We start from the raw sequence: 12,952 nt of genomic DNA, 5'->3' as shown, positions 1-12,952 counted from the left end.
ATAGAATTATTACCCTGCTGGGGTCCTGACCTGTGGTTTCATAAGGCTTTCTTTGCACCAGTCACTATTTAAAAGTATCGTTTAAATGTGAATCGTGTTACTGATGTGGCCCCAGCCGAATTATTGCTAGAAAAAAGTATGGTAGGGTTGCGTGAAAATTGTATATATGGGAAACGCACTATAACTCTGCTTATCGGCAATTAATAGGAGAGCAGATGAAACAACAGTAACACTTTTATTACATTTTTAAATAAATATAAATACCATAATGTTGAAGTTTTCAAATAGTTGGTATGTAGGTCCAAAAGATTGTATTATTTTTTTATTTTAAAATTCATTTTTATGTTTCAGAATCCCCTCCATCTATTTTGCATTGAATGTCAACTTATTAAAATAACTTTCTGAAGTAAATAATATGGGCCTGAGTCACAAAGATTTTGATGGGACTTACTCATTGCTTTCTCCTGAGATTCATGAGGAAGTCAGGAGGACTAACACAGTAAGTTACACTTACTCATACAACAGCCTTTCTGAATGAGGCCTCTATTTATAGTAGCAGTGAAATTGTATCTGCATCTCAAGGATGCAAAAATAATGTGGGATATAATATCCCTTTGCCGCTTGCTCCTGATGCCTTCACATAACTTCACAATGGATTTTGTAAATGAGTTTGCTTTTAATCTGAAATATTGTTTCTTGTTTACAAAAATGTTTTATGAAATAAAATAATTTTCTTATGACTAGAATTTTTTTTTTGCCCTAGTGCAGAAAGGTAATTTCTCAGTGATGCACATCTCTATGCGTAAAGTTTCTGAGAATCATGAACACTTTTGATTAGTCAAAAGAGGAGGGAGACACTCTCCCACCATTCCCTGGCTGTATGAATCAGATGCATGGTGTCAGGTCGTAGAGTTGATTCTTGGAATTACTATCAACGGTTGATTCATTTATATCTATGCACACATCCAGTTGACCTGTCACTTCCTAACCACTTTATGTTATTCTAGGGTGCTGGTAAATTGATATCACCGTTGAGCATCAATGTACATTTTCTTGTTATACTTGAAATGCTATATCACTGATTCATTCTAAAACTTAAGATTATTTTTTTTTTTAATAATGTGTCTAAAACCTGTCTTTTATTTTGAACCTCTTGACATTAAAGGTACTTCGTAAGCTAATGTGGGCAAAGTGTGAAACAGAACCTCTTTGAGGTTTAGGAACCTTATATTTGAAGTAATGCTGAAAGTAGACACAATAGTTTTCTTAGGCAAAGCGAAAAGTAGACAAATAAATGCGATTCCAAAATCAATTATCGCAATGACTCAAAGGAGATTGAAATAATTTATTATTAAATCTGTTTTGTGGTGGGTCTGATGTGCGAACTAATGCTATGATTACCAGATACCTCCGTCATCAGGGATAACAAGATATCATTCTTGGTTTTCCTGGCTAGAACCCATTGTTCTCTATGGCTTTCGTGCAACTGTGAAGATTTAGGACCTTGACTCTCAGGCTCATGGAGTTGGGCAGGACTACAACATCCTTTCCCTGATAATTTAGTGTCTTCTGATGTCCAGAGTTATTAAAAGCATTAAGAGAATCTCCAATAACAAAACCATTCGGATCCTTTGATATACCTTGAACCTTGACATAAATTGTTTAGAAGGCATGGGAATGTGAGCATGATACAGAATCTATAAATCGCTCTCCCCTTCGGGGAGTCACTCCTTTCTCATATTTTTAGGTACAGTAGATAGGATTAAAAGTAAGCTTAGTCCTGCCTTTGTCATTGACTCCAAAAATGTTATTCCCAACTCATTCCAAAATAATAGTAGTAGAGAACAAGTTTAAACAGCCCTTTGCCTTGTTCACACTTCCATCAGATTCCAGAGCTTTGCAGTGGGCTGAGACCTAGTGAGTAGACTTTTTATAGACAGCAGAATTTCCAGATTTTTTGCTAGACACAGGCAGTTCATTGAATCCTAAATGCAGATATGTAAATGTATATATAACCTAGAAGGCAAAGGACGCATATAAGAGGTAGGTAAATAGCAAAGGAGTATAAATATAGAAAAAGAGTTGATCATGTTTCAGTGGACATGAGGTAATGGAAGAGGGGCTTATGAGATGGGAAAGGGGTGAAACGAATGTGATCTTCCTGACTGGGTGAAAAATGTACTGAACCATATCAGAGGTGAAGTGAAACAAAATTAAAAGCAACCCTTCACAGCCGTGGAAAAAATGCTAACAAGATAAATGGAAGAGCTGGTAATTGACTAAGAGCTATGCTAATACAGCAGACATGACTAGAGGACCCTCGTCTGCCATCAGTTTCTGAGTAGGCAGGGCCTTCCCTGAATTCAGTAGTAGTAGGGTGTTGCTCCCCATCTATATAGTTGTTTGTGCGTAGAGTCCTCATTAGAAGTCAGGGGCAGCCCAAATTCACGTATTAAAGAGTACCCTGTGTCAGCGCTTGAAGAATGAGAGTTGCACACCTGCATTATTTTAAATTATTTACAGTAAACTACAAAAACCAAGTCAACATTTTAAATTGCCTTTTAGTATCTAGTGCTAGAACATAGTTGCCCACAGATGAATATTTAGAGGCAACAAGGACTCTAGCATATTATGACACTAATTTCATTCTAGCCCACTGACTGTTGGCACCTTTCAATATAGTATCTTCTTGATTCTCCTCCACTCCATTGACAAACTTGGGGTCTACAAACATCGCTCCTGGATACAAAAGAGGATTTTGTGGTTCAGCTTTTCATATTGAGGTTAGACCTCGAAAATTAATACAGCTAGAGGTATGTTTAGACACTGGTTATACTTCTAAAAAAGGGCACGAATGGTGCTTGTTTTAGTTTTAGCACACTTGTAGTTCATACAGGCTGCCTAATAATTCACTTTACTGCTTTATTTTCTTATACTGATATGACAAAATTGTTAATGGTCATATCCATCACCCAGTAGTGTACTAGTCCACAGCAATAAACCATCCATTACCATCTGAACATGTGTAGAATAACTGAAGAGATCTGCCACACACCGCTAGCCAACAGAGGACTCTAATTTAGTCCAACACTGCAGGTCCCAACTAACTACATACTACAGCCCCTTCTTGGCATCGCACAATGACAATCAGATTTGGGAAGATATTCGCAAAGTCCATCCCAGCAGATCTCTCCACCACTTCTCCCTCTAGCCTATGCCTGCACAGGACCATAAACTTGAAATATAATATCTCAGAATGTACAACCCAGAGCAATAACCAGCTATTTGGACTGTAGACATAGGACATACAAAAAAGGAACCTGCACAGCTGCTCATAGCTGCCACCTTACTAAAAACTATAAACTGTGTGCCTATCTCTCACAGTTCTTCATCCATCACTTCTCAGCGGTGCGTCCCATAACACAATAACCCGCATCTCAGTGGTCCTCAAGCACAGTTTGGAAACACTTCCGACATAGGATCAAAACAAAGACAAAATCCTTCCAACCACACGGTGTAGCGTGCTAACAATTTAGTGACCCACATGGGGTAGTAAGCACTATATAAATGTTGCAGTAAAATACATTACTTGCCCATTTACAGCAGGGTTAAAATTGTGCTTGTAGTCTGTGCTCATATTTACCACACTTCTCTACCTGGTGTCAATTGTGAGTACAAATCAGAAAAATGCAGAAATCATGCATGCAAGATGGGCACAAATACTGTTTGTTCATGTTGTTCTCCATTTTTGCACTGATGTGAAACGGGTGCAAAACCCAGAAAACACCTGACACAAATACACAAGGATGTTTTTGCACCAGATTCCAAACGAGACCCCACGGATCTGCTTAAAGAATTAGGGACTCTCTTAAACCCTTAGGCCCATATTTATCATACTTTCATGCAGCGCAACACAGTAAGCCACCTTTCTGCACTGCATGAAAGGGAAAGGGCAGGAATACTCTGGGGCAGATTTACAAGCCCCTTGCGGCCCTTTTACGCTGCCGTTGTGTCACTTTTGTGATGCAGCAGCGGCGCAAAATATGCGCCATGGTGCGGGGTACTTACAACGTGACCGATCTGGGAGATGCATCACGTTGTAAAGCCCTGCGCCAGAAGGAGGCGTTCCTGCGCGGGGGGGGCGTTGTCCTAAAAGTGGCTGAGTGAAATCTACAAGATTTCACTCAGTCACTTTTGGGCCCATGCTGCGTCAAAACCCTGCGCCTGCTTAAAGCAGGCATATGGATTGACTCAGCTGTGTTAGAATAGGGCCCCCCCAAGCCTTGCTGGAGCTGCGTCGCGCTTGCGACGCAACTCCAGCAATGCGCCGCTTTTACAGCACAGATGCGGCACACATCTGTGCCGTTTTTGCCCCATGGTGCGCCGCATTGTAAATGCGGCGCATCCATCGTGGAGTAGGCATGACGCACAATAAGTGGCGCATCCCTGCTGATATGCAGGGATGCGCCACTTATTGTAAATCTGCCCCACTGTATTTAACATCATTCAGCACATTCCTGTCCTTTCCTTATATTGGTGGAGTTTTGGCTGCCTAGCTCCAATGTAGGCATCCTTGCACCATAGTGCAAGGGTGCATGTGTTGTAAGCAAGATTCTTTTTCGACAGGAAGGGACACCTTCCTGCACAAAAACAATTCTGAGAGTCATTTTCCTCTTTCTATGCGTAGAACGTAGAATGCAGCACACATAGAAAGGGGAAAAAACAAGGAGAAATGAAGATATTTCTCCTCGTAGCATTTTGACACATTCCCAGGTCTACCACTAATGGTAAATCTGGGAAAGTGCCAAAATCCATGGATGAATGCGTGGAAAACCCACGCTCCACCCATGGAACACCTCCCTGGGGCGCAGTAGCGCAAAGCGGCGATTTGCGCTGCCTTGCATCAGTCCAGATTTATCAAGCCATGCAGGGCCAGGCAAGGCATGGCTTGATAAATCTGACTTTAGTGTTGCATCGCCCTCACGCCCCCTTGCGTGGTACAATGGTGATGCAACACTATGAGAAATATGGGCCTTAATATAGAGTGTCAAAATGGGCACAAATGTGATTTGTACACATCAGTACTTGCATAGATGCAGAGCTGAAAGCTAATTGTTTTCCGTTGGCACTTTTAGATGATGGCAAATGCAAGCATGAAACAAAGGATGCATAAGTAGCGTTCATAGAACAGGTGAAAATTCCATTTGGGCACATTGGTTTACATTTTTTTGCACTGATGCATAATAAATCAGACACACAACTCCATGCTCAAAGCACCAGGCACAAATCATATTTGTACTGGGTAAATTTTGCCCTCACAATGTTCACCTCTTTCATCTAGCTGAGCCTCATTGCTCAATTATAATTAGGAGCTGCTCTGTGGGCCCATTGTACAGATGGAGCCCAAATAAATATTTCTTGTTAAGCAGCTGCTTTGGGGACGAGTGAACCTGTCGGCTTGACAGCGGCCATCTTGACATTGGACATCTTTGTGCTGCATGGAGGCGCACGTGGAGCTTCTCACTGGAGCATCTTGGAAATGCTCACGTGCAAACAAATTACGGAGGTTGTCTCTAATGCAGCTTCTGGGTGCTCCACACATTTCCAGATCTGCTCTCAATCGAATCTTAGTCAAAATGGCTGGTATAAATCTGAGATGCTCATGAGCCCTTCCGAATTTCTCCCATTGATAATCTTTCTGAATCAGGTTGAACTCTGAAGGTGAATATTGAATGATTTATTCATACAGAGGTGAGGCATTCTTGCAAATGAATCTAACTAGCAAGAGGAACGCGTTTTCTATGAATTTCTCACCACCCAATCCAAATAAGGCTTTACCATATTTATCATACAAATCACACACAAGCATGTCGGGAGACAGGACAGGCAGACCACTGCCCTTTACCCACACCCATTGACTATCACATCACATTAATTACATCATGGTGCCGTGTGTCTTTATCCGATTCTTTACAAAGTGAGATTATCTTTCTCACAAACAGAAACAAGCATTGGCATAGCCAATAGGTCTCGCCTTTGGGACCTTGTAAGGTGATGCCTCTGAGGAACTGAGAGCTTGAAGAAACAAAAGCTGTAAATAAAAATAAACAAATCAGCCATGCACTTTAAACATAATAATTTTCTTGCAAAGGAACAACAAAAAATACATGCTGTTACTGCACACCCCTTGCCTTACGTTGTGGCTGCTGGGCATAAGTGAAAGGCATAAGTGAAAGCTGAAATATCGAACAAAAGTACCTGCTGCACAAGTTTCTTTGTTGCATTGACATATTTGAGAAGACACATCAGTAGCACAGGCAGGAGTTGTGGACCGCCATAATTTTGTGGTCAGGATGGATTAATATCTGCACTTAGACAAAGTGCTTAATTTGTGCCAGTTGTTGGAGGTGGTAGGCTCCGGCAGTTATTTCGCATTTCGCACATGTCACAAGCCGTCCCCACGGTGATTGTCTGCAGGATGTAAGTCACTCTACTCGCTCTATGTATAGGAGGCCCATGACAGACTGAGCGGGATCCGTGTAAGGGACCCTGGACGGAGCGTAACTGGAAGGGCTCTCTGAACAACCACAGATATCCCACTAGAAGCAGCACCTGGTAGTGTTAGAATTTGGTCGGCATCCGACAAAATTGGCAACTAGTTATAAAATTAAAAATGCAAAGAATATCAGGGCAGGACAGAAGTGCAACCACTTTAAAAAAAAACAAGTTTGACGAGGAGAGGAGGAGGCAGCAAGGGGAAGGGAGAGAGGAGGGGGCCTGCGCCTGTTACCCATGCGGGAGAGAGCTTTTGCACCAACTGTTTGCATGGTAATTACAAACAGATGGTTTCAAAGCTCGCTCCTGCAAGAGAAAAGCCAAACGTGCATGCGTTGCCATTGAATGCAATGCAAAGCGTGCACGTTTTTGGCCGAAAAACTGAATCGATTACTAAAGGTCTCCTCCTAAGCAGCGCATGCGTGCTGCATAGGCGAGACCTAAAAACAACAGAGAAATACTGGAATACCCTGCTCCACCCCCTCCCACTGAGGGTACTTAAGCAGTACTTACCTAGCATTTCTTCTGTTCTTTTTTCTGTCTGTCGACAGGAAAGATGGATGACGACCTGGGTGGCTCCTGCGGTGCGAAAAGCACTCATTGGAAGGACTTCACCAACTGACACGTTAGCTTGGAGGGGAGACGGGGGCGGCCGGCCCATGTGGGTGTCCCCCTTTTTGCTGGGCACGCAGGGAGAGGCGCTGGAGTTTGGGCGATATTAATTTGGAGGCCAGGAATCTTGAATATGTACAGCGGCAGCCTGCCATACTCCAACGTGGACCTGACTTCCTGATTTTCCCTAATGGTTTTCTACACATGCCTGCCGCACGAGGAGTGCGGACATGCACTAGCTGGCATCAGCTATTAGAGGGCATTTTGTTTTCTGGCCAAAGAAGCTTTAAATGCTGGTTGCTGAGTACAGCAAAGCGTGTTGGTGAATTGATGGTGGATTATTGAATTTGGTGATATTCTGTTTCCTTAATCTTTTTTTTTTTTTTTTTTTGGGTGTAAGATGTTTATTGCACATTTCACAGAGGTAAAATACACATTTGCGCCTACAACCTTATTAGGCCGGCCACATATTGGTGCAATTCATGTAAGACTTTGATTTTTGTACACAGCCCATCAGCTGACATCGTTAGGACCGGCGGCGTTACATGTAAAAGCATTCGTACTATAAAACAGTGCTGTATACGCTTCAAATCATGTCCATGTTCTTACATTTTATAGTTTTTATATTTCATAAACCTGTAACTACAGTAAAACAACTTGAGATTTTGTAACTTCGGTCACTGTGTCACAGCATTCTTCCTCTCCATTAGGAACTGTGTATGACTCACCACTATGCACTATGCCGCAGTTCATGTTTGGTCACTCTATACGGTTTGTTCTGGTGTGTGCTTCAATAAGTAGTCACGCAAATACATCCAATAGTCCCTGGGGCGTGATCCTATTGGCAGCTCCTCCTCATAAGTGGCCAGTGTGTCACGGCAGTACGTCAGATCTTCCAGACAGTTTTTCATCTTCGGCCCTATCTTACTGTTCCAATGTAAGGAGACCCTCCTTTTCGCCATTAAAAGCGCTACCACACAGAACCTACGTCGCATCGCTCGTAGCTGCGGGACAATGCCCAACAAACAGACCTTGGCCTTACATTCTACTGAAATCCCTAGCATGTCACTTATGGCCTGTGTCACATGCTCCCAGTATCTCGCCACAGAGCGACAATGCCATGCTAAATGCATGAAGTCTGCATCTTCCTGCCTGCATCTTACACATTTGGAATCGTCCCTCAACCCGTATCTATGAAGCCTCTGAGGCGTGTAGTACATTTGGTGTATGTATTTATAATGGATGATCCTCAGGTTTCCATTTGCAGGCAACATGCCAGTGAGTAGGCATGTGGTTGCCCAGTCCTCCTCTGACAACGTATCATCTAAGACATCGCTCCATTTACCTCTCATCCCCTCTGTGTTCCCGCCAATGTCATTCTGCATGTTCGTGTATAATCTCGACACTAGGTGGGAGGCAGTGGGCGTGGTGAGAACTAGTTGCAAGGGAGTCAGGGTCTGGGGTTCCTCCGGGAATGTGGGAAAGTGCTCTTTTACCGCTCTCTGTAACCTGTAGTAGTTAAAGCGAAATAGTAGTGTTGGATTGCTAATGTAGTCCAATTTGTCTAGGGATTGAAAGATCCCATCTTTATACAAATCTCCCATCTTATCAATACCAGCGTGTCTCAGTAATTCCATCCCAATCTGTTGTTGTGTAATTGAAAGTGCCGGATGATGTGCCAGTGGGAGCGCAGGTGCATAGAGCGGGAGGCGATTAGTCACCTTGCCCATCAGTCTCCACGCTTCCGTGGTGGTGTTTACCGGATTTATGTCACCCTCATGCAATCTAACATGTTTATGCGGCAGTATGCTGGTCAACGGAACCGGGTCTGCATCACCAGCTTCCACCGCCACATGGGTCAGGAAAGGAATATCGTGGTACTAGTAATGCGCGAATTGCGCTTGTGCGCATAAATAATACAGATAGAGATCTGGTACTTTGAAATCCCCCTTAGCATACGGTAGTGTCATGGTTTGAAATTCCAATCTGGCTTGTTTTCCCGCCCAAATCAGATTTAGCACCAATTTTTTGATATTTCGGAACACCTCCACAGGAGGTTTAATTGGAATGTTATTAAACAAGTACAAGAACTTGGGCAGGAGCACCATTTTCACAATTGCCACCCTGTCCGCCAGCGACAACGGCAGCTTATTCCATCGTTTAATCTTCTCGTCTAATGATGAGATTACCCTCCCATAGTTGGTCCGGATAACAAGTTCTAGGTCCCTGTGAAACCACACTCCCAAGTATCTGGTCGGCTCATCTTGCCATTCTAGTGGATAATCCATGGCCGTTGGGTGTGTGCTGTCTGTTAACGCTATGACGAGGGACTTAGCCCAGTTGATCTGGAGACCTGAGTGCTGGCCGAATTTGATATATTCGCGCAGTAGTGGGTTAAGGTGCTGTTCCGGGTTTTTTACGTAGATCACCATATCGTCCGCGTACAGGGAGATGTGTATTGGGCGTGTCGGTAGCTGTATGGCCGAGTAGTGGTGGTGTTGTCGAATTTTGCAGGCTAAGGGCTCCAGTACCAAAGCAAAAAGCATTGGGGAGAGTGGACACCCCTGCCTAGTGCCACGACATATTGCAATTGGTTCCGAGATATGTTTGTTCACCCTAATGCGTGCTGTCAAATTTGTGTAAAGCATCGTGATCCATCCTATGAAGATTGGAGGAAACCCCATACGTAATAGTACTGCGTTTAGAAATGGCCAATCTATCGTGTCAAACGCTTTGGCCGCATCTAACAGAACCGCCACAGCTTTTACTTCTGGGGCCAGATAATGAGCCAGCGCAAAAAAGGTGCGTGTGTTATGTGTCGTTGACCTGTCCGGTATGAAACCAGATTGGTCGGGTCTTATCAGTAGTGGCATGAGCGGTTTGAGTCTGTCTGCTAATAAGCTAGCTATAATTTTTGTGTCCACGTTTATGAGAGATAGTGGGCGGTATGAGTCGCAATGTACCTCGTCTTTGCCTGGTTTTAGTAAAGCAATTAGCAAGGCCTCCCTCATGGATGTCGGAAGCGTTTGCGCCTCGTGTGCCTCTCCATATAGTCTCACCAAGTGTGGGACAAGTAGGTCCGCGAATGTCTTATAAAATTCTATCGTGAAGCCGTCGGGCCCTGGTGCTTTGCCATTTGGGAGACTTTTGATGGTGTCTACTACATCTTCTACCGTGATAGGGCGAGCCAGGTATTCTCTATGACCCTCAGATAACCACGCTATTTCTACATCCGCCATGTAAGACAATAATCGCTCTTGTGGTAGCGAGGGGCGTGCCTCATAAAGCATGCCATAGGAGTCCATAAATTCACCCATTATCCCTTTTATGTCATGAGTTATGGTTCCCGCTTTGGTTTTGATAGCTGTGATGTGTTGCGGCGTTCGCCCGGTGCATATTTTCTCAGCTAGAGCTCTACCTGGTCTACCCCCCTCACCATACCTCCTAGCTGTTTTACGTTTGGAGATATATTTAAGCTCATCTTCAGCAAATTGTCGATGTTCTGATAGGAGTACCTGTATTTCCCCCAATACCGCCGTATCTCTAGTTTGTGTATATCTCTGTTCTAGTGTGTGTATGGCGCTTTCACATGTTTTTAGTTGTTGCCTGATGTCTCTTAATATGCCCGTGGTCGTGCTAATGCACACCCCCGCTTTGTAGCCTTGAAGGCTTCCCACAGTAGGCAAGGGTCTTCTGTCGTGGGGCAGTTTAATTCAAAGTAGTCTAGTATTGCTTTATGTATGGTGTCTACGTATAATGGGTCTCGCAAGGCTACTGCATTAAATCTCCATGTAAAGGGTGGGGGCATATAGCGCGGCATTTCAATCTCCAGAAGTACAGGGCTGTGATCCGAAAGTGTTCGTGGGAGATGTTTTATGTGGACAGTCCATGACATCACCTCCTGTGTACCTAGCCAGTAGTCCAGCCTGGACCAACTTTTATGTGCTGCATTTATGTGCGTTGCCGCTAGCTCTCCAGGGTGTTGGACTCTCCATATGTCCACCATCTGTAGGTCTTCTAGAGTTTCTTGGAGTGTCGCCCTCGCTTGTACGTGTGGTTCCAGTGTGTGTGGTGATCTGTTAAGCCCCTCCTTCAGTGCTATGTTGAAGTCACCTCCCCATAAAATGTTGTCTACTTGGATATCTGCTAATGTGCTCCACATTTTCTTAAAGAAACCCGGGTCGTCTATGTTCAGGCCATACGTGTTCACCAATGCCACCTTGTGTTGTCTCACAGTGCCCACCACGATTACACTTCTGCCTTCGGAGTCTCTGTGTGTGTCCGAGATCTCAAAATGCACCCACTTTCTTATTAGAATGCGCACCCCTCGAGAGTAGGAGGAGTAATTGGAGTTGGTGACCGATTCTGCCCATCTAGCTCCCAATGTGGATGCGTTGGTGGCCGCTATGTGCGTTTCCTGTAGGAAAGCTACGTCTACACGTAATCTGTCAAAATATGCAAACATCTGCCGAATTTTCTTCGGATTGTCCAGGCCTCTGACATTCCACGTGATAAATTTAAATGTGGTGGATTGTGTCACAACAGCAATTGTGGATTTTGCTGGTTCCTGTGAGAGCCCTCCACCCCACACAGTAGGGTTACCGTGTTCTCCGTCCCGCATGTGAGTATACATGTTCTAGCAACGAGCATAACGTCAAGTACAGTGCATTTAGTAAATAAAGAGGTCGCAATGCTTCTCAGACACAGTGAGTTAATTCGAGCAACTCCCAATTCCCCCCTCCTCCCCCCTCCCACTTTAGCACCCCAACTTTGCCAAAGCCATCCCCATGTGGTAACAAAACTAGTAGCAAAACTTGAATTGGGGCGCACCCGCTTGGGGGTGTCGCCAGGTGCACACGTCTCCATCCACATAGTGGATGTGGACGGGTGCGTACGCTAATTGCATAATACGCTATATTTGTTTCACCTCTCTTTCCCCGCCACAGTCAGCTAGCAATCTAATACATCACAACTATGAGTGTATAGGGTCCCATTTTACAGTGGTGTTTCTGAAATCAGATATGTTACATGAGTTTACCTCTATCGGTTCCCGCCCCTCTGACTTCATAGTAGTCCTCACCTTTTCGGTTGCGCAGGCTGGGCCCAGTGTTCGCCAGTTCGCAAGTATGGTGCCTCAACATTTTATTGCCGCAAAGGCGCCGCGCTCACATGTCCCAGCACCTTGTTCCCTCTCTTGTCTCATAGCCTGCATGGACTGCCAGATTACTCACTGTGCAAAACCCTGGCTCGTACTCAGAATGCCGATATTGCCTGTCCGCGTAGCTCCCTCTGTTCTACAGTTGCAGCTGCCCCAATCTGTGGATGCCGTCTGTAAGTCTCTAAGTGCCTCATCGTTGACCTGCAAAAGTTCGGTGTGGTCATAGTTCGGAGGCGTCACCTTCATCTTGGAGTGTTTTATATATCAGTGACATACGTCCTTTCAGCGTCTCAGTCATTATCGCTAGTCTGGTCATCTCGATCCTGTGCCTTGCGCCGTTTGCCCAACTTCTTGACATATTCCTGCGCTGCTTGCACCGTTGGGAGAACCACGGGTTTGCCCGCATTTGTGATTTTGAGCTTCGCAGGATATAACATTGCATATTCAACACCTAGCTCTCGCAGCTTCTTTTTCACCGGTGCAAATTCCTTGTGTGCTAGCTGCACCACCATTGTGTGGTCAGGGTAGATTTCCAGAGTATTGCCTTGATATGTGAGTGCACCCTTTTCTCTGGCTAGCCTGAGGACTGTATCCCTGTCCCTGTAGTTGAGTAAGCGGGCAATTATC

The sequence above is a fragment of the Lissotriton helveticus genome, chromosome 4_1 (genome assembly GCF_964261635.1).
Source record: "Lissotriton helveticus chromosome 4_1, aLisHel1.1, whole genome shotgun sequence".
NCBI lineage: Eukaryota > Metazoa > Chordata > Amphibia > Caudata > Salamandridae > Lissotriton > Lissotriton helveticus.
The sequence above is the reverse complement of the archived record's forward strand: the minus strand, read 5'-3'. Positions refer to the sequence as shown.